Source organism: Ambystoma mexicanum, chromosome 5q (assembly GCF_040938575.1).
Source record: "Ambystoma mexicanum isolate Mex_15411 chromosome 5q, UKY_AmexF1_1, whole genome shotgun sequence".
Taxonomy (NCBI): domain Eukaryota; kingdom Metazoa; phylum Chordata; class Amphibia; order Caudata; family Ambystomatidae; genus Ambystoma; species Ambystoma mexicanum.
In genome coordinates this window covers 890,403,881-890,425,304 of record NC_090933.1, presented here as the reverse complement: position 1 = coordinate 890,425,304, position 21,424 = coordinate 890,403,881, and positions in this window count along the sequence as shown.

Below are 21,424 nucleotides of genomic sequence, written 5' to 3'. Positions count from 1 at the left end.
CAGGTGAGAGCGGGGTACGTGTATTTCGGGGTACGCAGGGAGTTTCACACGTGATAGGCCTTGTGCGAGCAGGTTACGTGTATTTTGGGGGTGTCCAGGAAGTTTCACACGCGATACTCCATGCAAGAGCGGGGTATGTGTATTTGGGGGGTATGCAGGGAGTTTCACACGCGATACTCCAGGCGAGAGTGGGGTATGTGTATTTGGGGGGTACATGGGGAGTTTCACACGTGATAGGCCTTGTGCGAGTGGGGTACGTGTATTTGGGGCGTACGTGGGGAGTTTAACATGCGATAGGACGTGGGTGAGTGGGGTACGTGTATTTTGGGGGTGCGTGGGAAGTTTCACATGCGATACTCCAGGCAAGAGCGGGGTACGCGTATTTGGGGGGTATGCAGGGAATTTCACACGCGATAGGCCTTGGGCGAGCGCGGTACGTGTATTTTGGGGGTGTACAGGAAGTTTCACATGCGATATTGCAGGCGAGAGTGGGGTACGTGTATTTGGGGCATACGTGGGGAGTTTCACACGCGATAGGCCTTGTGCAAGCGGGGTACATGTATTTGGAGGGTACGCAGGGAGTTTCACACACAATAGGCCTTGGGCGAGTGGGGTATGTGTATTTTGGGGGTGCGCAGGAAGTTGCACACGCGATACTCCCGGCGAGAGCGGGGTATGTGTATTTGGGGGGTACGCGGGGAGTTTCACATGCTATTTGGCATCGTGGGACCTACCGGGTGTGCGGTTTCCCCCTCCCCATGCCCTGCAGGCAGCCCACACCACAGGGGACTACCCTACAACCCTGACCATGCCCTGCAGGCAGACCACACGGCACCATGCACTTGTGAGCACTTGTGAGCCCCGACTCATGTCCCCCCACCCCCAGTAATGGGCACCTGCCAGCAGGCCCCGATTCATGTCCCCTACACCCCCACTCACCCCCAATGACGGGCACCTGCCATCAGGCCCCGACTCATGTCCCCCCACCCATCCACCCACCCCCAGTGACAGGCACCTGCCAGCAGGCCCTAACCCATGTTCCCCCGCACCCCCACCCACCCCCAGTGACGGGCACCTGCCAGCAGGGCCCGACTCATGTCCCCCTACCCATCCACCCACCCCCAGTGACAGGCACCTGCCAGCATGCCCCGACTCATGTCCCCCCACCCATCCACCCACCCCCAGTGACAGGCTCCTGCCAGCAGGCCCCGACTCATGTCCCCCTGCACCCCCAAGCACCCCCAGTGATGGGCACCTGCCAGCAGGCCCCGACTCATGTCTCCCCACCCAACATCTCATCATGATCCACACTCATGGCCCTTATAGCCACCCAAATTCCACCGCACGCCACCCCAGTCCAAACACCCAACCAAGTATTCCATCCACTCCACATTGAAATCCCCATGTCATGATAGATCCCAAATGACAAGTATGCACATCAATACATGCCCGTCAGACACCCACAATGGGGGCAAGTGAATGGGAAAATCCACATCGAGACATGCACGAAACCAATGAGAGAATACCACACAAATGAAGTATGAAATCAAAATATATTAAATACAAAATGAAAGGAATGAAAGAAAATCACACAAGAAAAGAAATAATAAACAAAAGGCTGGATGTCCAAAATGAATAAAAAATACATGAATGCTGAATCCATATAAATCCAAATGAAAATGGCTCCAAAGCGTTCGTCCATTAAACCAGATCCAAAGGTAAAAAAATAAATTAAAACCATTGCTCCAAGGAAAAAAAAAATCAATGAAGTCAAATCCAGTCCAGAACTATATACAATGTAAAAATCCAGGGTCCATGAGCCCAACAATCCAAAGGAAACCTACAAAAAACCCTACCTAATAAATAACTATATACAAAAATGTGGGGCATATTCCATGCGCCCCAAATCAAAGAAAAATAGAAAGGAAACCTAACGCTAATGAACTATATACAATGGTGTTGGGCAAGACCTACGCTCATTTGTTCATTTCCCGGCCCAGGGCATCGCCGAACTCCTCTTCAACTTCATGGAGGCGGGCCTGTTCCCTGCAAATTTCCTCGAGGCACTCAGCCCGACCTCAACGCCCTGCGCATGGAGTTCTCCACCCTGACCATAGTGAGCCGTGCCTCTTCCGCCCGCCGCCGCTCCGCATCTATTTGCTGGCCCAACCGCTGCCACACGGAAGACACTCCCAATCCCGGGTCCTCCTGCCCTCCGGCCGATGCCTGCCCCTCTGATGTTTATGGCCCTGAGCCATAATCGCTCCCACCTTTGATCCTGCTGCTGCCGTGCATGTGCCCTGCCTGTTGATGCCTACACGTCCTCCTCCTGCTGGGGTACAGTTGTTGGGGTGGCCACCCCTGCTGGACCTCCGACTCCCGACTGTGGAAGGGATGTGTCTTCCACCAGCCTGGCCTCTGGGTCGGAGGCAGCTCCACAGGGTGCCCTTATGATACTTGGGCCGGAAGATGGCACGGAGGATGACTGGCGCATAGGGGGTTCAGTTGAGGAGGGGGTCGGTACAAGGTCCAGCAGATGGAGGAACCCAGCACTGGTGACCCGTCCTAGTAGGTTGACGCGGTCAATGAGGCATCCGAAATAATGTGCAGAGTCCTCACGAGAACCCTGCACGTCAGCCCGGATGTCACGTTGACGCAACGCCACCCCAGCCAGGACAGGCTCAACACGGTCCCGGAATGCCACGTCCGCAGGGAGAGGAAGGCCAGTTGTTGTTTGCGCATCCCCTCCCTGAGAACGAGTCTGGACGAAGGCATCCCTGCTGGTGCGGGATGATGCAGTCACAGGATCGGGGACAGGATTACAAACAGGCACCTCCGCGGCCGCCTGTGCTGCCTCCTGTCCCTGCCCCTGGACTGCACCACTAGCACCAGTGGAATCCCCCCCTCCAGACCCCTTGTGTGGCCCTGCCACTGCCTCCTCCTCAACCAAACCCCCCATCAACCTGGATGACTCTGTGCCATCTTCCTCCATAGGTCCCTGTGGGGTCTCAGCTGCCCCTTCTGCTGCCGAGGAGTCCACCTCCGACCTCCGCCTCTTGGACCTACCCTCAGCAGCTGCAGCCATGGACGCGGCACCAGACTCCTCACTCCCCAACGAGATGATAACCTGGGAGGGGAGCTGGACCTTGCGTCTCCGGCTGGTGGTGGGATCCCTGCCGCTGTGCTCCACAGCACCGTCTCCGCCCACTTCATCAGTTGACGCTGCAGACAGGGAGAGATAGAACACAGGCATCAGGGCACTGTACAATAGTCTGATACACACATGACAGTTGCACATGAGTGGCAGTGTCAGACTTCACACATGGCATCACACTCCCCAACACACATATCATTTCAACCCACACACATGAGCAAATTAACAGGAATGTTGCAGCAGGCAGTACCATCCATACACATACAACAGCATGAGCATCCAAAGGTTAGCCTGATGTCACTTGCAACACGGGGAGTGCTGAACACATGCACACACGCCACCAGACATACATGCATCTGTACATGTCTACCACCTGTCGCAGTGAAATCATCGCCATCCATGTCACATCTGCCAATCAGCCTCCTACATGTCAGTGTCACATACATCCATGGTGTATCACAGTGGCAAACATGTCAAATACACACACAAGCACATGTACATTGTGCACATACATGAAGGTGGAACCAGCATCCATGTGTCACACCACAACCATGCCATAGCGCATACACAGAAATGTAAACATGTGTGCACCCATACATGCATATGGCCACCATGCGTTTGAAAACATACACCATTGATGTGCCTCACACATAACTGGACTCAGATGCGGCAGGTTCATGTGCCTGTACATACACATCCATACATGGGCCTAACAAGACATATGACCAACCTGCACACTCCTGCCACACCTATCAGCGTGCAGCGTCCAATCAGTACGCATGTACACTTACCGCTCGACTCCGGACGGGTCTGCCTCTGAAGGATCTGGAGGTGGAGCTCTGTGTCTATGCGTTCCAGGACCCTCATCTGGATGTTGGTAAGGCAGACCCGGCACCCCTCTGCATGCTTTGCCTTCAAGAGGCGCTGGGCCTTGCTGAGGGTCCTGGACCTGAAGTCCTCCCAGCGCTTCCGGACGTGTTGCATGTCGTGGGCTGCCACCCCCTCCACGTTGATGGCTGCCACGATATCCTTCCAGATCCTCTTCCGTCCTTCATTGTCGGCGCGTGAACTTCCAAAGAGGGCATCATAATGCCCCAGGACTTTCTCCACCAGGATGCCAACTTCATTGGTGGGGGGTTGCCACTAGTGCCAGATGGTGTTGTGTCGGACATGGCAACCCCCGAGGCAGGTGTGGGTGGGCAACTGGGTCCTGAGCCTGGGCTGTGGAGCGATGGAATACCAGTCGGGAGTCTACTGTTCCAGCAGGGGTGGTCAGAGCAACTGGACCCCTGCAGATGGCTGATGTGAAGGCACCAAATAGCAGGGCACGTGGCCAGCAGGCAGGCAAGCAGCAGCAGATGGCAGGTGGGAGCGTGCTCGGGGCTCTGGGGGGCAGGAAAATGGCTTTCTGGGCAGGAGCATGGTCTTCCGTGTGTTGTCGCATGGCCAGCTTGATACAGAGTGATTTGGCATGTGAAAAAACTGCATGTCAGCGTGTAATTCAAGGAAAGGCCCTTAGCGCGTAAGCGTGCCTGTGACGTAATGCGCACGGTCGTTTCCCTCCACACGGGTGCATGTTGATTGTAAACGTGCAAAAACTGCATGTCCGGGTGTCACTGCATGTAATTGGAGGAAAGGCCCTTAGTGCGTACGTGCATAAGTGACGTCGCACGTGTGGGCTGGGTTAAAAGGTACGCGTAGGACGTTATTTTCTTGTACGTGCTTTTTGTGGAGAGCGAGCAGGTGATTCTTGTACTTCTTGTCGGTTTACACGCGATTACTTCACAACGGTTCCAGTTCGTACTCCTTGTATACCCAGACAGCGTTCAATTCTTCTTTTGGCGGGGGTGTTGCCAACGCGCGCACGCACATCTTTTTCACATTGTTTTTCCAGGCAGACGGTGAGTCGTGCATGTATTTTTCAACTGACTCTGTGTGTCGCGTTCCCATTCAGAGGTTATGTACCACGCGTACGCTCATTTTTGTGTTTCTGGGTGTTACAGCGTAGTGTGGGTTCTTTATTCCACGCACATGGGCTACCAGGGGTCGCGTGCACGTTAAATTTTGTTTTTGGGGTGCCTGAGCGTTGCATGACCTGTCATCTTCCCCCAGGGGTCACAGACAGCCTTGCTAGAGCATGTATGTATTGCATCTAGTACCCTGCCCCTTTCACCCCAATTGCCCAGGACAATTGTTTACTGCACCTCCCATTCACACAAGAACATCAGTGTCATGGTTGGGAGGCGACCAAGTGGTAAGGGAGGCAAAGGTGGCTGACCTACAAGAGGTGTCCGCAGTAGGGGACGTGGCCAGGATGTGCAGGGTGGCCCAAGAGGTCAGTGTGTGGAGGACCAATCAGGGACACCTATGCCCTCCCCAGTGGGTTGGGGAGATGCACCTGACACCATCCCAGCTCAGGCCTTCCTAACCCGGCCCATATTGTCGACCGAACCGGCACAGGATGACTCCCAGGCCAACTTCCGTGTCACCAAGTCAAAGCCACATGCGCAGGTGAAAGTTGCTGTCACCAGGCCTTGTGGATTTGGGGCAGCAATGTCATCTGCTGCCCAAAGTAGACAGGGTGTGGCGGCTGCAGGGGTAGCTGCAGCTCAATCCACCCCAGCTCCGAGTCACCCAGCCGGGACAGTGTTGGTCCAAGTCCATCACACCGAGGTTGGTCCTGCCAATATCACCTAGCAGCCAATGCCTGCAGTGAGACCTTTGATCATCGTGCCTTTGGTTACTTCCAGTGTACAGTCCACCTGTGCTTCAGCCCCTACCAACCAAAGCGGCGTAAGCCACTCAGGGTCCGCAGAACCTCTCAAGAGGAAGAAGGGTGCTCTTGCGGTACAAGCTGGGACCCCAGACATGGCTCCCCCCTCCGGCACGTCAAGGAAGCGTAGTTTCAATGATATGGAACTAGACGCACTTGTGGGCTACGTGTCGGCCCATGGCCGTGAAATGCTGGTGACTGTAGGGTGCAAGACTACGACTGTTCAACGTAGGGCCCACTGGCAGTGCATTGCAGACCAGATTAGTTCCCTTGGATTTGTGAGGCCCACAGCTGATGATTGCTCTAAGCGGTGGAATGACCTCAAACGCAGAGCAAAGAACAAGCTGGCTTCCAATCATGCCTCTACTCTGGTGACTGGCAGTGGGTCTCCACCAGAGGAGGAAGTGCTCACAGAACATGAGTCTATCGCTGGAGGCTTCATCACAGAGGATCAGAAGGGAGGTCTTGAGGCAATGTCCGGTGAGTGGCCATGCATGTGTGTCCAAACCATGTGTATGTTGCTTGGGTGATGTGTTCTGATTGAGTGCCAGGTGAGGCTGTGTAGTCATGACTGCTATGGGTCACCCATGTGGTGCCTCCAAAACATCCCCTGGCCTTGGGTTTTACAATATCCCTTCTGACTGCAGTGAACAATTTGCACCTGATTATTGCACTTGCCCTTCAACTGCCATCATGCCACAACATTGTCCATAATGTTTTCCTGTTCATTCTGCCTGATTGATGGAATCCTTTGCATGTTTAACACACATTTTTGTGCCGTTGTGCCCCAAATTTAACATACTTCAGACATAGATTACACCCCACAATGCCCCACATTTGTTTAATTATTATGGGAATGATTTCATCAATCAGGCTGATTGAGAATTGTGTACCTACACATGCCCTGCACACAATCACTTCGGGGCCCTGTTCGAATGTTCAACATGACAATTGCCTTCTGTAATGTCCAAGTGACCAACCATTGATGTATCCATGGGCCTCCCATCACTGCATTAGTGAACACTGGCTTTGTTGCAGCATGAAGCACATGTGTTGCTTTTCCATCTTGGAGTCCTCAGTGTCTGCTTTTTGGCTCCCCTTCAAACTCATTGCCAGCTCATGCATGCCAGGGTTATTGTCATGCGTGACATGTGTCATTTATGTACTCAATGTCTACCTCGTCATGCCTATGTGTGTGGGCTATGGTGCTCATTGCTGTTTTCATTACTTTTCTCTTATGTTTTTGCAGGTGATGAGGCACTAGATGCTGTTGAGGAGGAGGAGATGGCGCAGAGGCAGGAGTACTCACAGCCACAACCAGGCACCAGTGGAGAATGTGGGGTGGTGGTGGGTGAAAACCCATTACTCCTACAGACCATACTGTCCACGGGTGTCTCTGGGTACATCTCCGGAGACCTCTATGAATCAGGCGCTGAATCTGACATTGAGACATATGTCCCGTCGCAGGTGAGTGTTTCTGGCAGGGATGCTGTTCTGTCCAACCCACCTGCACTGGGGGTAGACCCCTCTTTGGGGCATTCAGTGTTGGAAAGTCCGCCTGTGGCGGTTACGGATGCAGGGTCACACTCTACAAGATTTGCTCCTGTTCCTGGGCCAGCAGATCAAAGGAGGAATGCAGTCCTGCAGCCTCAGACAGTGCCAGCACAGCAAGGTGCACATCACCTTGCCCCAAACAGGTGTGGTGCCCGCCACACGTTGGCCGTGCACCACCAGGCAATACTGTGTGGGAGAACTCCATATACACTATTGCAGCACAACAGGGGGCATCATGTGAGATGATGCCTCAGGCTGTGGATAGGGTGGCCACTTCCATTCTCCCCCCTGAAAGGCAGGTGGAGCTCCAGCAGCAGGCAACAGAGTCCATGTGCCACTCACACAAGGAGGACATGTTGTCGTCCAACAAGGACCGACGGGCTGGACTGGAGACTCTGCGCACAGCCATATTTGCAGAGTCACAGGCCCACAGGGATTCCCTGAGGTTAGAACACAGGTCCCTCAGAGATACTCTGGGTGCACTTGAGGTGTCCCGGAGTACAAGGTCAGAACAGCAGTTGGAGCAGCTAACATTAACACTCTCAGCTGAGCTCCAGGCAACCCGTGAGGAGATCCAGGCATCACGTGAGGCCTTGCAGGCAGAAATGCGTGCTACCCGTGAGGTGCTGCATGGGGATCTCCATACCATCATCCTGCAGAACCAAACCTTTCAGACCTGCATGCTTGCTGCCATGGAGGAGCATGTCAGGGCTTTGCGTGGCCTGCCTCCTATATCACGCCCACCTTCTGATATACCACCAGAGGGTGATGACAGCGACGGCAGTTCTCCCACTGGAGGGTAACCGTGCAGGCCATGAGCCCATGGAGGGTTTTTATTTTCTCAACCTCCACGCATGTGGGTGTTGGGGTGCACCCTGTACCTCGTCCCTCCTGGGTGGCCTACCTCCCCCCCTCCGCCCACCCTTGGTCGACACATGGCCATTTTTTTTGTTGTTTTTTTTTCACATTTCATTCCGATTTGCTAAATGAAATTGGTATTTAATTCATTTGTTATCTTTATTTCTTCTTCTTTTTTCTATTTATTATTTTCATTTTATTTTAATTAATTTGTGATTTTGATTTTCATACATTTATTTTTATTTGATTATGCTTCTGAGTTTTACTTTATTATTTAATTTATTTGTTTTACTTTATATTTACTTTTTCTTTTTCTATATTTCATTTGCATTTACTTTTTTTGTTCATAACCATTTTCTTTCAGATTGCGAATTAATGTTACAGTGTGTTGCTTTGTGTGGCTCCCGTAGGCATCCACTGTGCATTCCAGACGGGCACATGCAGGCTTGTCCTGTCTTTGGGTTAGAAACTTGGGTTCCTGACACACACACCCCTCCTGCTTCCCCTTTCCATGGGCTCGCAAAGGGTGTGACCAAGTGACAGTAACTTACACAGAGGCATTGGGCTCCCATAAGTTGTGTGGGCAGTCTGTAGTCCAAACTGTGTATACATCCCTAGTGGGGATTGTTGTTCATTTCTCCACTGCATGGTGGATTTGTATATGGTTTTACATACAGGACTTTTTGCATATATACATGTATCTTCTTCATGTCTTAACGAGCCCGTCTCCTTTGCAGATGCAGTTCATGTTGTATGCAGTACACTGCCACATTTGCCTAGCAGCAACACTCTGCAGTTGGAAGGGGTCGATGTGCTGCCTTAGTCAGGTTGTAACACTTGCAGTACTTTAATCTTTTACTGTCATATGTTGCCACTGTTAGATCCTGTACTGATGTTTTGTCTTGCTGGTAAGTATTTGTTAATGTGTGCTGTTTTTTTTCATTGGTGAGAGGCAATTGTCTGTGGCCTGTTTCCATTTGGGACGGTGCACTTTGTGACACTTGTGTCATGTGATGTGCATTCATTTGGTTGCTTTCACATCGCATGCCATGCCATGGTGTGCTGGGTAGCTGAGATGGGGTTAGGGAGGGGTTGGGTGACATGCCACTATTTGTTTGTAGTGTTTCGCAAGGGGGTAGTCCCACATGCTGCATGAATATGTGCCTTTTACTGACACAGCATTGCGTGTGTTTAAGTAGCTAGGGATGCACACAATGTAGCACTTCCAGGTAAACAATCTCAGGGTGGTATGGTTGTGACAGTTGTCTGTCCCTTTTGTCATCATCATAAATTGTCAGCTGGTATATGCCAGGCCTGTGTGCACTCCGCAGGGGTGGGATTTTAGGTGAAGAAATTTGCCACAAGCTGGGTACGGGCTGCCTCACCATGTGCACTTTCACCTCCCATGCGCAGCGGCCGTGCATGTGGTTGGGGATGTGGGGGCACCACCATGTCCACCGGCACGCCCCGCCGGGTTGCAACATTGTGCAGGACACATGCTGCCACTATGATCCTGCACACTACTGGGGGCGCATATAGCAGCTGCCCACCAGAGCGGTCAAGGGAGCGAAAGCGTGACTTCAGCACTCCGAATGTGCGCTGCACTATGCCTCGGCTTGCAATATGGGCTGTGTTGTATCTTACCTTGGGTGGTGTGTTGGGGTTCCGTATTGGCGTCACCATGTAGGTGCTCAGAGGGTAGGCACTCTCCACTGGGGAGGTGATAGTGGTTGTCATTAGTGGGGTTTTCCCATTTCTCAGTGTCTGACATGCATGCATGTGCAGAGACATTTATACTCACCAATTAGCCATGTGTCGCCATGCCGCCCAGCTTCCAGGTCCCGGTTTAAGGGTGACATTCGGAATATGAAACTATCATGGCTGGACCCCGGATAGTTGGCATATACTGAGGTGATGATTCCCTTGGCATCACATACAACCTGCATGTTGATGGAATGCCAGAGCTTGCGGTTTCGATAGATGTGCTCAGTGGCCCTGGGAGGACAGAGAGCCGCATGGGTACAATCAATGGCACCTAGCACTTTGGGGAAGTGTGTCACCCCATAAAAGTCCTGGAACACGGCCTGCCTTTCTGCAGGTGTTCTGGGCATGTATATGTGCCTGCGGACTGAGAGGCGTGCAGTCATGATCGCCAACACCTGGTGTAGGCAGTGTGACTGCGTGGCCTGTGAGACACTCCCAACTATGACACTTCTCCGCTGAAATGACCCAGTTGCCAATAAGTGCAGTACATTTAGCACCTTTTCCAAGGGGCTCAGTGCTTGGGAGCACAGGGTGGGTGATGTGAGATCATCCTCCCACTCCCTGACTAGTTCTAGGATTATTAGTGGTGGAAACCTGTACCTCCCATACACCTGGTCATCAGGCATCCCAAAAAGGTTAGTTCTGGGTAAGAAAATGTGGGGCCTGGCTATCCTCCTCCTCCTGCGGTGTCCCACGACCACGGCTGCGAGGAATGGTATATTCATTGTAGCGCATGAGCTTTTTTGTTGTTTGTGCACACTTTTATGCTGCGCAGGGCCGCTTACACCTGCTTCCTGCTGGCGTACCTGTTTCCGGATTAGAGCATCTTTTTGGCGCATGGGTTTCCCCTGTTCGATTCCATGTATACATGTTGTTAGCATGCGTGTGGGCGTTGCGAGCATTTACCTCCGTACTTCCCCCGTAACGCCCATATTTTCACTCGTTGTTCCCCATTCTGCGTGTTACGCCCCGTGTTACGCCCACTTTTCTTGTGTACGCTACATGTTGTGCGCTTTCCCTGTGCGTGTGGCGCACAGTGTTTGGTGACGTGTGCGCCCACGTGTGCCACCCAAGGATTTGGCGCACATCCCAGGGTTTACAGGCTCATTCCATGAATCGACGAACAGCTGCCTGCATGGCTTTTGCACGCGTGCACTGCGTATTTCACGCTTGCCCTCCCCTTTTCGGCGCACATTTATACCATGAATTACCCTGAAAATTGGCAGCAGAACACTTTCCTCCATGTGTTCATTACAGAATGCACAGTTCTGGACATTGCAGTTGCATTTATTTTTTTCTTCAATGGGGAACTGAAAGTGAAGCACTGTGGTACCTTTGCCATCTAACATGTGTATTTTCAAATAATATCAGTTTCCGCAATCTGGGTTTATTTACACATGCTCTTGGTTTTACTTGTAAAACAACACTCACTGGGTATTAACTATGTCCTTGGCTGCGTGAAGGTCTTGGGCCTAGTATGTCGATTTCTCTTTCAATGTGCCTTTTCCATCAGACCACCATTTTTCACATTGGAGGCAAGTCTGGTCTTTCTGTTCATTTTCCTGGGGCTTCAATTAGTCCCCCCTAGATCATTGACTCAGGTCACTCATAGGAAAGAGCAAGGGAGAGTGAGGTTTTTCTTTCTTTCCTTTCTATGGAGCACGTCTGCTCCTTTAACCATCCTGAGGTAGTGGGCACTTTGGCCTCCAACCCTCTGGCTCTTTTGTTGGGGGAAAGGATTAGACTTCCCCTCCTTTCATCGATCTCCTTTCCCAGCTGTAAAGTGAAGGAGTTAATTATTCTGGAGATGGGAAGAAAAGGAGAGGTTAAGTATTTTATACGACACACATTTCCCCAGTGTTACGGACAGACAGTTCTAAAAACAGCATCACATCACCTAATCATAACAAATGAAATCAACACATTGACCTTAATTTGAATTACCTTCAAAATATCCTATAAACATTATAACATTTTTTACAATCCTTATTTATGCATTTCTTTATGAGTTTTAATTACATTACTCCTTTGGGTATGTTATATTCTCCGTCCATGTTTCCATTCTTTCCTTTCATCCATTAGATGGTTCCTGGCCTCTACCCTCACTGGGTTCCTCAATCAGTCATAAAGCTTGTCCAGGGTGACGGCTCTTTAACTGATTGATATGGACCTATTTCTCTTCCATGTGTTCCCCTCTGGGGACGTGGATCTTATAGGCAACAGGTGAAATGTGATTGACAGTTTTGGAAGGCACCACACCAAGATGGAAATCATTTCTGCTCCTTCGTCTGGGTCCTTTGAAAATTGTACAGGTAGACCTTGTCACCTATTTCGTACTCCGTCGGTGTACTCTTTAGTTCGTAGTAGGTTTTCGTTCCTTCTGCTGACTTTTCTAGGTTGCACTGAGCATACCTAAAAGCGTGCTTGAGGTTGTTTCCTTACATTTTCAATGTACTCATAGGTAGTGGATGCTTTTATCAGTGTCTCCTCTTGAGTTCTGTAGAGCAGATTCTGAGATAGCACAATTTTCGTCCAGTCATGAACTCTAATGGAGACATTTTTGATGCAGAAGATGGCGTATGCCTAATAGCCATCAGGACAAGCAGTAATTGAAAGTCCCAATGGGGTCCAGAGTCTGCCACAAACTTCTTCAAGATGCCCACAATAGTCTTATTGTACCTTCCAACCCCCCCCCCCCCACGCTTGTGGCTAGGCAGTAGGCAATGTGGAGCTTTCATTTTACCCCTAGAATCTCCCACATCTTTGCCATCACCTCACTGGTAAAATGACTTCCTCAGTCCGACTCAGTCCTTTGCAGGAAGCCAAAATGAGAGAGGATGTGGTGGATCATTAGTGTGACAGCTGTCTCTGCCTTACAATTCGGGTCCAGAAGGCATTCTACCGACTTGGTAAACAAGCATGTTACTGTCAACATGTACTTGTTTCCTCTAGAGGAGCAAATCACTGGTCCAATGAAATCCACTTGCAAATCTGACCAGGGCAGTGTCATTGCCCTTTTCTGTAGGGGAGCTCGGTGTGTGAGAGAACTTGTCTGGAATTGAGCACACACAAGACACCCCTTTCAGTAGATGTTGATGTCCTAACCAATGTGGGGCCAGTATACAACCTTGCATACGATTTCTTATGTTGTATGCAACCCCCTATGACCAGCAGTGGCCACGTCATGGGCATGACTCAACATCAGGCTTCAGCATGAGGTAGGTACCACCCACTGGTCACATCCAGATCTCTGTACCAACAAATGGTTTAGGATCCGAAACATTTTGGAAAACATCATCAATACCCAGATATCCTCTCTCCCGGTATAATTTGATTCTGTAAGAGGAAAATTGACAGGTCTTCAACATGTTTATAACATTTGCCAATAATTGGGTCCTCTTTTTGTGCAGTAATCAAATCTGCATCTGGGGTTTCTTTACTCCACTGGGCAGTTGAGAGTTCATTGTTGCCATGGGTTTTGAACCTGGTGACAGCAGTAACTTGGATTCCACCGAACAGGGATTCGGTTTCTATGAAATCCCCCTGCAGAGCTCTGGTTTTGGCCAGCTGATCAGAAAAGTTATTTTCAGTCTTATCTGGCCCCTCGATTTTAGAGTGACCTCTGATCTTTTTCCAATAGATATTCATCCCATTAGAGGTTACCAGATCATCAATTAACTGGATTAATCTCCCATGCTTTAATGGTTTATTGTTTGCGCACAGCATGCCTCAATTTTATCAATTAATCAGGTGTTCCACAAACCCATTCCTGACATAATCTGAGTTAGTGATTATGACCAGTTCTTGGAGTTGGTGGTGCACCACACTGAAGATGGCTAGATGTACCACCATCAACACTACCACCTGACTATTTTGGGGTCCTATTTTGTACCCAGCAGAGGGTATCATTCACACAGGCATTCCCAATGTCAGCGACTAATTCTTTTTCCCTGTTATTATCAACGTGGTAGGAGAACCCATCAACATAAACTGTGGGTATCGCCTGACATGTGTGTCCTTCATACACCTTTTGTGGGAACGTTAAGTATGCCTCCATGTTGTTTGGGGTCACTAGACTTTCGTCCTCAAGATAGTTTACAATCATGCAAGGCAAATCCGTGCGCTAGAGGGCTCTTCTTGTTTTGGCCATATACGACCTCCACAGGAAAGCCCTGCATGGACAGAATCCAGGAAGTAATTCTGGAATTACTTACGTTCTGCTTGGATTCGGTCACTTTGGAGGTATTGCAAGAGTTGGTGAGGAGTCTAGACAATGATGTGCTCCCCCTGAATAAATGGGCAGTAATTCTTTGTTGCCAGGAGTTCCTTTTCACAGTCATTGATTTTTTTCTTCACAGAGGCGAACATTTTGCTTGCGTATGAGATGCCTTTGTTGACCTTGTCGTACTTTTGGTACACTACCGCTGTTAGACAGGTATTTGAGAACCCTGTCTCCAAGAAGAACTCCTTGTCCTTTATGGGGTAAGCCAAACAAGGACCATGGGAAAGGCTTCTTTTTAGTTGTTCAACTGCCTCCGATTGTTCCGGACCCCACTTCCACTTGCCTTTGGCCTTTAATAAATGGACCAAGGGTTGAGTGACCTCTGCGTAGTCTTCAATGAACTTCTGCCTATAATTAGTGAGTCCAAGAAGGCTTACTAATTCTCGCAGTGTAGTAGGGTCTTTTAATTTCAATAAGGTTTCCACCTTCTTCCCCTGGGGATTGAGACACTCGGGGTGATATTCGGGTCTTACACCATTGTGGCTTCTGGAAGGACAGTTTTGCTCTGGCTTTCTGCAACTGGGTCAGAACATAGCACATTTCTGCTATGTGTTCCTCCAAAGTTGAGCTTCTGATCTAAACATCATCTTCATAAGCCAGGTTTCCCTTTTTTCCCAAATCGGGGATGGCCTTATGCAGAAAGATGTTGAACTCGTTGCCAGAGTTTATGTATCCAAAGAGGGTTCAGGTCCATGTGTATTGCTGCCCCACGAAGGTAAAGGCAAGCTTGTACTGGTCTTCCTTACTTACGGGTACTATCTAGTAACATTTAGTCTGGTCAATGGCGGTGTACACCTTTGATGCTTGGATCTGGGCCAGTCCCTGATCGATGTAGGGAAGGGGGCATCTTGACATGTGAACCCATTTGTTCAACTCTCTCAGGTCTGCACATAGTCTCCATTGGTCATTTGGTTTGAGTATCCCCAGTACCGGGTTGTTGAAGGTACTGTGGACAGGACAAATTAGCCCATGGGATTCTAAATTCTTAATAATCTCTGTGAGTGACTCCATGGTCGTGAGAGGTAACCAGTATTGTTTCGCAAATACTGGAGCCCTCTCAGGGTCTGTGGGTATGGTGGTTGAATGTATATCTGTGTGTCCACAGTTGTATGAGTCCACTGAAAAGATACACTGGAACTACAGGAAGGTCTGTTTTAGCTTTTGTCTCTGCTCCTCGGTCTCACAAGCATCAGCAATATAAATCCTTTTTTCAACCATCTGCTTGAAGCCTGGAAAACCCTTGGGCTTGGCAATTTCAGCAGTATCCTTCAGTTGGGTGGAGGGATAGATCTGTATTTATTCTGAATATCACCTCATCCCTTTTAATGTCACAGGTCACCTCTTGCACCCCGTAAGGGCAGGAAGAGGTGACCAAGAAATCCCCCTGTTGTCTGATAAAAATCTTTTCTGGAGGAACACCGTCCCTGATGTCGAAGGGGTCATTTGGAATTGGTCCAATGATGTCATTACCTAAATCAATAGAATAATGTTGGCCATCAACCGCCATTCCAATAAAGCTGTCTGCGCCCAACATGATACTTTGAGGGTCGCTATTATCCACCAATATTCAAATGGTGTCGTGTTGTAGGTCTACTCGAGGTGTCGGGTTTAATCACAAACCTTGTTGTTGGAGATGGGAATTTAGACTTGTATAGGCACCCTGATGTTTGAGGTTCAGTCCTTGCTTAATTTTGAGGGGAAGAGTACATTGTCGCACCTGTCCTGGAATGGTAACCTCTTCTCTGACCTGAACTTCAACCGCATATGGTAGCAATTGAGCTGACCAGAATGCTTTTTGAGTGTTGTCTAAGCCCAAGGGGTACAAATTCATTTTGAATCAATATAGAATGTCACTGCCTAAATAAAAGGTGGAAGGGACATCTCTGACAACCCAACAATTATGTACTATGCTTTTGGCGCCAATGGACATTTTTAGCATACACCTGCTAGGCAGGAGATGTTTGGAATTTGGGGCTTCCAGGCCTACTTCCCATTTATCAATTAATTTAAATGTGGGTATGGTCTGATCTTTTGCAAGTTTCCTGAATAATTCTTCACTGATGAAGCTTCTTCCGTTAGTCAAGCATACCCTGGAGAGAACAGGCTCTTCCCCCTCATTTATCTAAACAGGGAAAAACAGCTGTTCACCCTTTATCTTAATGTCAGTCAAACTTTGAGCTAGTTTTTTATTTTCTTTGGTCATAGGAGTCAGGATTTGCTCTAATTTTGGACTCGTATAACATTTCAGAGTATTTGCTTCCAGTGTGGAATGCGACTTAAAACTGAGAGGAAGATTGATTTTCAAGAATTGAGAAGAGTTCCCATCACCAGTTTGTTCTCCTAGAGAGATAACAGTGATGCCTGGGACATGATTGTTCTTGAAATTAAATTCTACTTTCTCGGAATGTCGCTTAATCAAATGGCGTGTGCCATTCAAACTCACATAATTTGTGCTCTGTTTTAATGTAATTGGCTGGTTAGTCTGAGTCCAGAGGACCTTGTTTACACAGTCGATCAGAGGTGATCATCTGGAGATCCTTCCCCAGTAAACAAGCTGTGCCCTCTGGATTTATGAATATCACAGATGTTTCAGCCGATGCCGTACAATTTTTATTTCCAGATCTGCAGTCCCTTGGATGGAAATATATTTCCTGTCAAAACTTTGGAGTTATCCGGGAAGTGGTGTTAAGGGAATCTGGTGGCTCTCCACCTGTCCTGTGTTTAGTTGGTCAAAGGCCCTTTTGGAAAGGAGGGTGGCATGGGATCCAGTATCCACAAGAGTTGATAATTCACACTGACCCTGCACCTTGACCGGTGCTTAAAATCGGCCTTCTTTCTCCTCCAAGGTGCAAAGAAAGTGTGAGTTATTTGACAGCCAGGTGGTCATTTTATTAATATTGAACTCGGTCTCCATACTTACCCTATCGCACTCAGGGTCTTTTGGGACCCATTTTTCTTTGGGAAGGGTCCCCCATTTTTGAAAGAGAAGATTTGTTTACCTGAACCCTCCAGGGATTCTTCCATTTCAAAGGGAATGCTCCTGTGTTCCTCCAGAAAGTGGGTTCTCTTTTGACTTCTCCTACTTACCCTCTCTTATTTAGGTTCCAACTTTTCGGTGTAGAAGATTCATATTAGATTCATATTCAGGTTCAGAGGTTTCCAAGGGTTTTGGTCCGGAAGAAAAGGAAGTCTCATCTAGGGCATTGCACCTCTTGCCATAAAGGTACCTTGCTCAGGAACCTGTCGGTTGTTGGAATTTTCCTTCTGTCACTTCCCCCCTGGGGCATCAGACTCGGGTGTTGGGGTTTTCTGGGTAGCAGGTTCCAGTTGAGGGTTCAACTAAGCCCTCAGCATGCATCCAAGATTGTTGGTCAGTTGCTGGACCTGTCACTCCAGTTGGAAAAGAAATTCTGGGTTGTAGGGAGGTCTCCGGTCATACCTCTGCTGCTCCCGGAAAGGGTAACTGTCCCTTACCCCGGAGTAGCTCGGGTATTGGAAATTTCCCCCATAATTTTCCATCCAGGTTCTCCCTTCTCCCGGGTTCAGGGATCCATTGTCCTGGAAGCGGGGAGAGAGAGGAGGATTATTTTGGAAGTTCTGGTTCGGGGGGTACCTGGGGAAAAAGTTCAGGTTCGGAGGTGGAGTGATACTTTTTTCCTGAGGAAAGTTTGGAGGGAAGTTTATAAGGAAGTTTTCCGGGGCAGTACTTACCTGGTTGGGCCCCCCCTCTGTGCCAGGGCAGTGTATACATACACCAGAATTGGCCTTTTACCCTTGTATCTCGGGCATAGATAGGTGGCAGGGTCTGATGGAGCATTGGTCTTGTATCCTGCCTGACTACCATTCGATTGGGCTGGGTCATAGGGTCTCCTCTGCCTTTTATTCTGTTTGTTGGCAGAAGTAAAATTTTTAGGCCCCCCATCTCCAGATCCAATGGAGGGGTAGTTTTCACCTCCGCCACCTTTACAGTACCAGGTGTAGTAGAGGACTTTGTGGTTTTGGGCATGTTTTTACTCTCATTGGGCTTGTGGACCTCATAGATCCTGGTGGCCTGTTCAATCACCCAATCCAGGGTCCTATGCTCATGGAAGTCTTGCACCAACTGAGTCATAATGCATTTAGGGATTGAATGGAATTAAGTAGTCTCAAAGTCCCTACTATTGGTATTCACCCACCTAGATGTGTGGGCAACTGCTTGTTTCAAATCCTGCACAAACTCTAGGCGCCTGGTCTTCCCCACACTGCAGGTTATATGCCACCTTGCGGGCCTTCTGTGGGTTTCTGTGGGTAGACATTTTTTTCAGGATGGCCGCCTTCTATGTGGACCATTTATAGTGATCTTGATCCTCCAGCCCGGCAAAGAAGCTGGAGTATTCGGGGGAGAATGTCCACTTGACAAACTTGATGCAATTCCCATCATTTTCAATTCCAAATGATGTAATTATTTGCTCGTAAAGCTCTAAATGCTCCCACACAGAATATTTTGCATTCTTGGGATCGGGAGACATGAAGCTCTTTATGGCCTTGATCTGTCAGATTGCGTCTTTCGCCAAACCTTTCTTCTGTTTGGCAGCCTTCCTTTTCTGCTGCACTCTGTCCACTTGCCTTCTGACTCAGAGCTGCTACTGTTTGTACTCCATTCCCTGTCCTCTAGGTACTCCCTATCTCTGTGAGATTGGGAGTGCCTCCCTGAGACATCGGGACTGCCCTCCTCTCTCCTATGGTGCCGTGACTTCTCAGGGTCATTTCCCCTGTAGTCTCCTTTCTGCATAGGAGAGTACTGATCCCTTTCATCCCTCCTGGCAGGTGGGCCAGGGAAATCCCCCATCCCCCTGAATGTGCAGAGGTTTGCAAAATAATCTTCCTAGGCCCAAGCTTTGGATCTTCCCTTTCTGCAAAGTGGATGAAGTGGTGCCTTTGTAGTTTCATTTTCCGCCAGTCCAACTCCCTGATCTTTTCATCATCGGAGTGATACTGCTTGGAAGAGATGAATATTCATCAATATCTGATAAGGACTGGCCTTCCGGCTCAGTTTGGCTAGGCCTGGGTGAGTCCAGCTGCCTCATGATTCCCTGCTATTGATAAGTGGCATGTATGAGGTCAATTGTAGACTGGACATATGAAGAAGTATTTAACTGGATTGAGGCCCCTTGTAGAGAGGGCACTGCTCCATGATCAGAGGGCGCTTTCCCATACCCTGACTGATCAGGGTTCCTCAGAGCCTGTTTATATCTCTCTATTTCATTTGCCAATCTCTCACACCTGTTTTTCTCTGTCCCTATCTCTTGCTGGGATGCAGAGACCTGAGTTTTTAATTCTGACACAAGGGCTTGTTTGGCTTCGAGCACTTTTCTTTTAACCATTAGTCAATCGTTTAATTCTTAAATTTCTTCATAATCTGACTCATTTTTGTTTTGTATGGCCTACATTATGCACGTATATCCTGAGCGATTTGCCTTCAAGAGACTAATCTCTGGCTCTTGCGCATTTCTGCACTGCGCTGTCTATAATAGATCAGCTTCTATTATGATCTGTGCCTTAATATGCACCTTCAATTCTACATTTTCTCGCCTAATGCCAGTCACTTCATGAGAACCTGACTTTTCCTTTTCTGCATCCATTTTAAACTGATGCACCTCCTGGTTCAGGAGGTATTTTTCCTTAATCAGTTGCTTATTTTGCTTTTTCAAACTGCTTATGTTTTGATGCATGTGATCAAAGTCGCCTTGGGAATCAATCCCTTTGATAATCAGCTGACTATTTTTGGCTTTTAGTTCATTTATGGTTTGTTTAAAAGCTACAATTTCATCTAGCAACAGACTACTGTAATCGAATTTATCATTTGTCTTGGCTTGGAGTGTGCTCACATCCTCAATACATTACCTACCTGCTTCATGCAGTGCTGAAAGTTGCATTCACAGTTTAGCGCTGGACTACAAATGGGATTCCATCTCATCTTTGAGTTTTTGAATGCAACCTTCATATTTTAGCTCTGCAATGTGACTGTTTTGTAATTGTTCGTCTAAATTCTGTAATGAATTCTGGGTCTATTTTAGGTCACCGGTCTTATCCATCAAACTGGCTTCTTTATTTTTCAATCGCTCTTCAGCTAATTGCAAATGAAAGTATAAATAAGCCGTGGGCTGTACCATTTGAATCTGCTCTTCCTTAATATTTTGGGTCATGTAGAATTGTTCTAACTTTTTGTGTAACCGACCCCTACCCAGCCAATTATCAGTGGTTGCTGCTGCAACTTCCTGGATAATTCTGGCCTGCCAGCGGCCAGCATCCATCTCTGCTCATTCACCTCAAATATCATCGACAAAGTGGATGGCAACACCAATACAAAAATGCACTAAAACACAAAGAAGCGTGGTGGGTTTTCAAACTCCAGACCATCACGCACGGCCTCAATGAGGCTAATGTACCCTGGGAGTAACCACACAGCTAGCAGCTCTGAATCCTATATCTATGTGGTTCACTGGTCCTTTAATACTCTTGTTTGCATCAGATGGCGTGTTCATATGTACCTAACCTTACACAGATAACTCATGATACACTTTGACCACATCTGAAACACGTGTTTTCACTTTAAATGACAGTCTTCCCACATGGGCTGTCCCCCACCCCCTTGCTTTACTCCGAACACCAGCTTGCTCTCGGGCTGCCTAGAACAATGCCCATGGACCTAGGGCGCTGCAAACACACAGGCTCACGTATATAGAGCCATGCCAGGTCCCATCCACACACCCACTGCCACGCCGTAAAACTGGGCTTAACGATGGCCCTGGGTATTCTTACTACGGGTGGGGGGGGGCCTTTGTCCTACCTGTCCACACGATGTCGGGCCATGCCCATCTGGCAATGCCCAACAGTGCGCAGGCACCTAGGGCACGGAGAGACCTGCAGCATATGCCTACACTGACGCGCCTTCGGTGGCATCGGCTCTCCATGGAAACCGTCACTCGTACTGAAAATACTCCGCCCGCATGCCTGACGGGAGCAACACTACTCCTACACGCATGCGCACTGAGCCCCA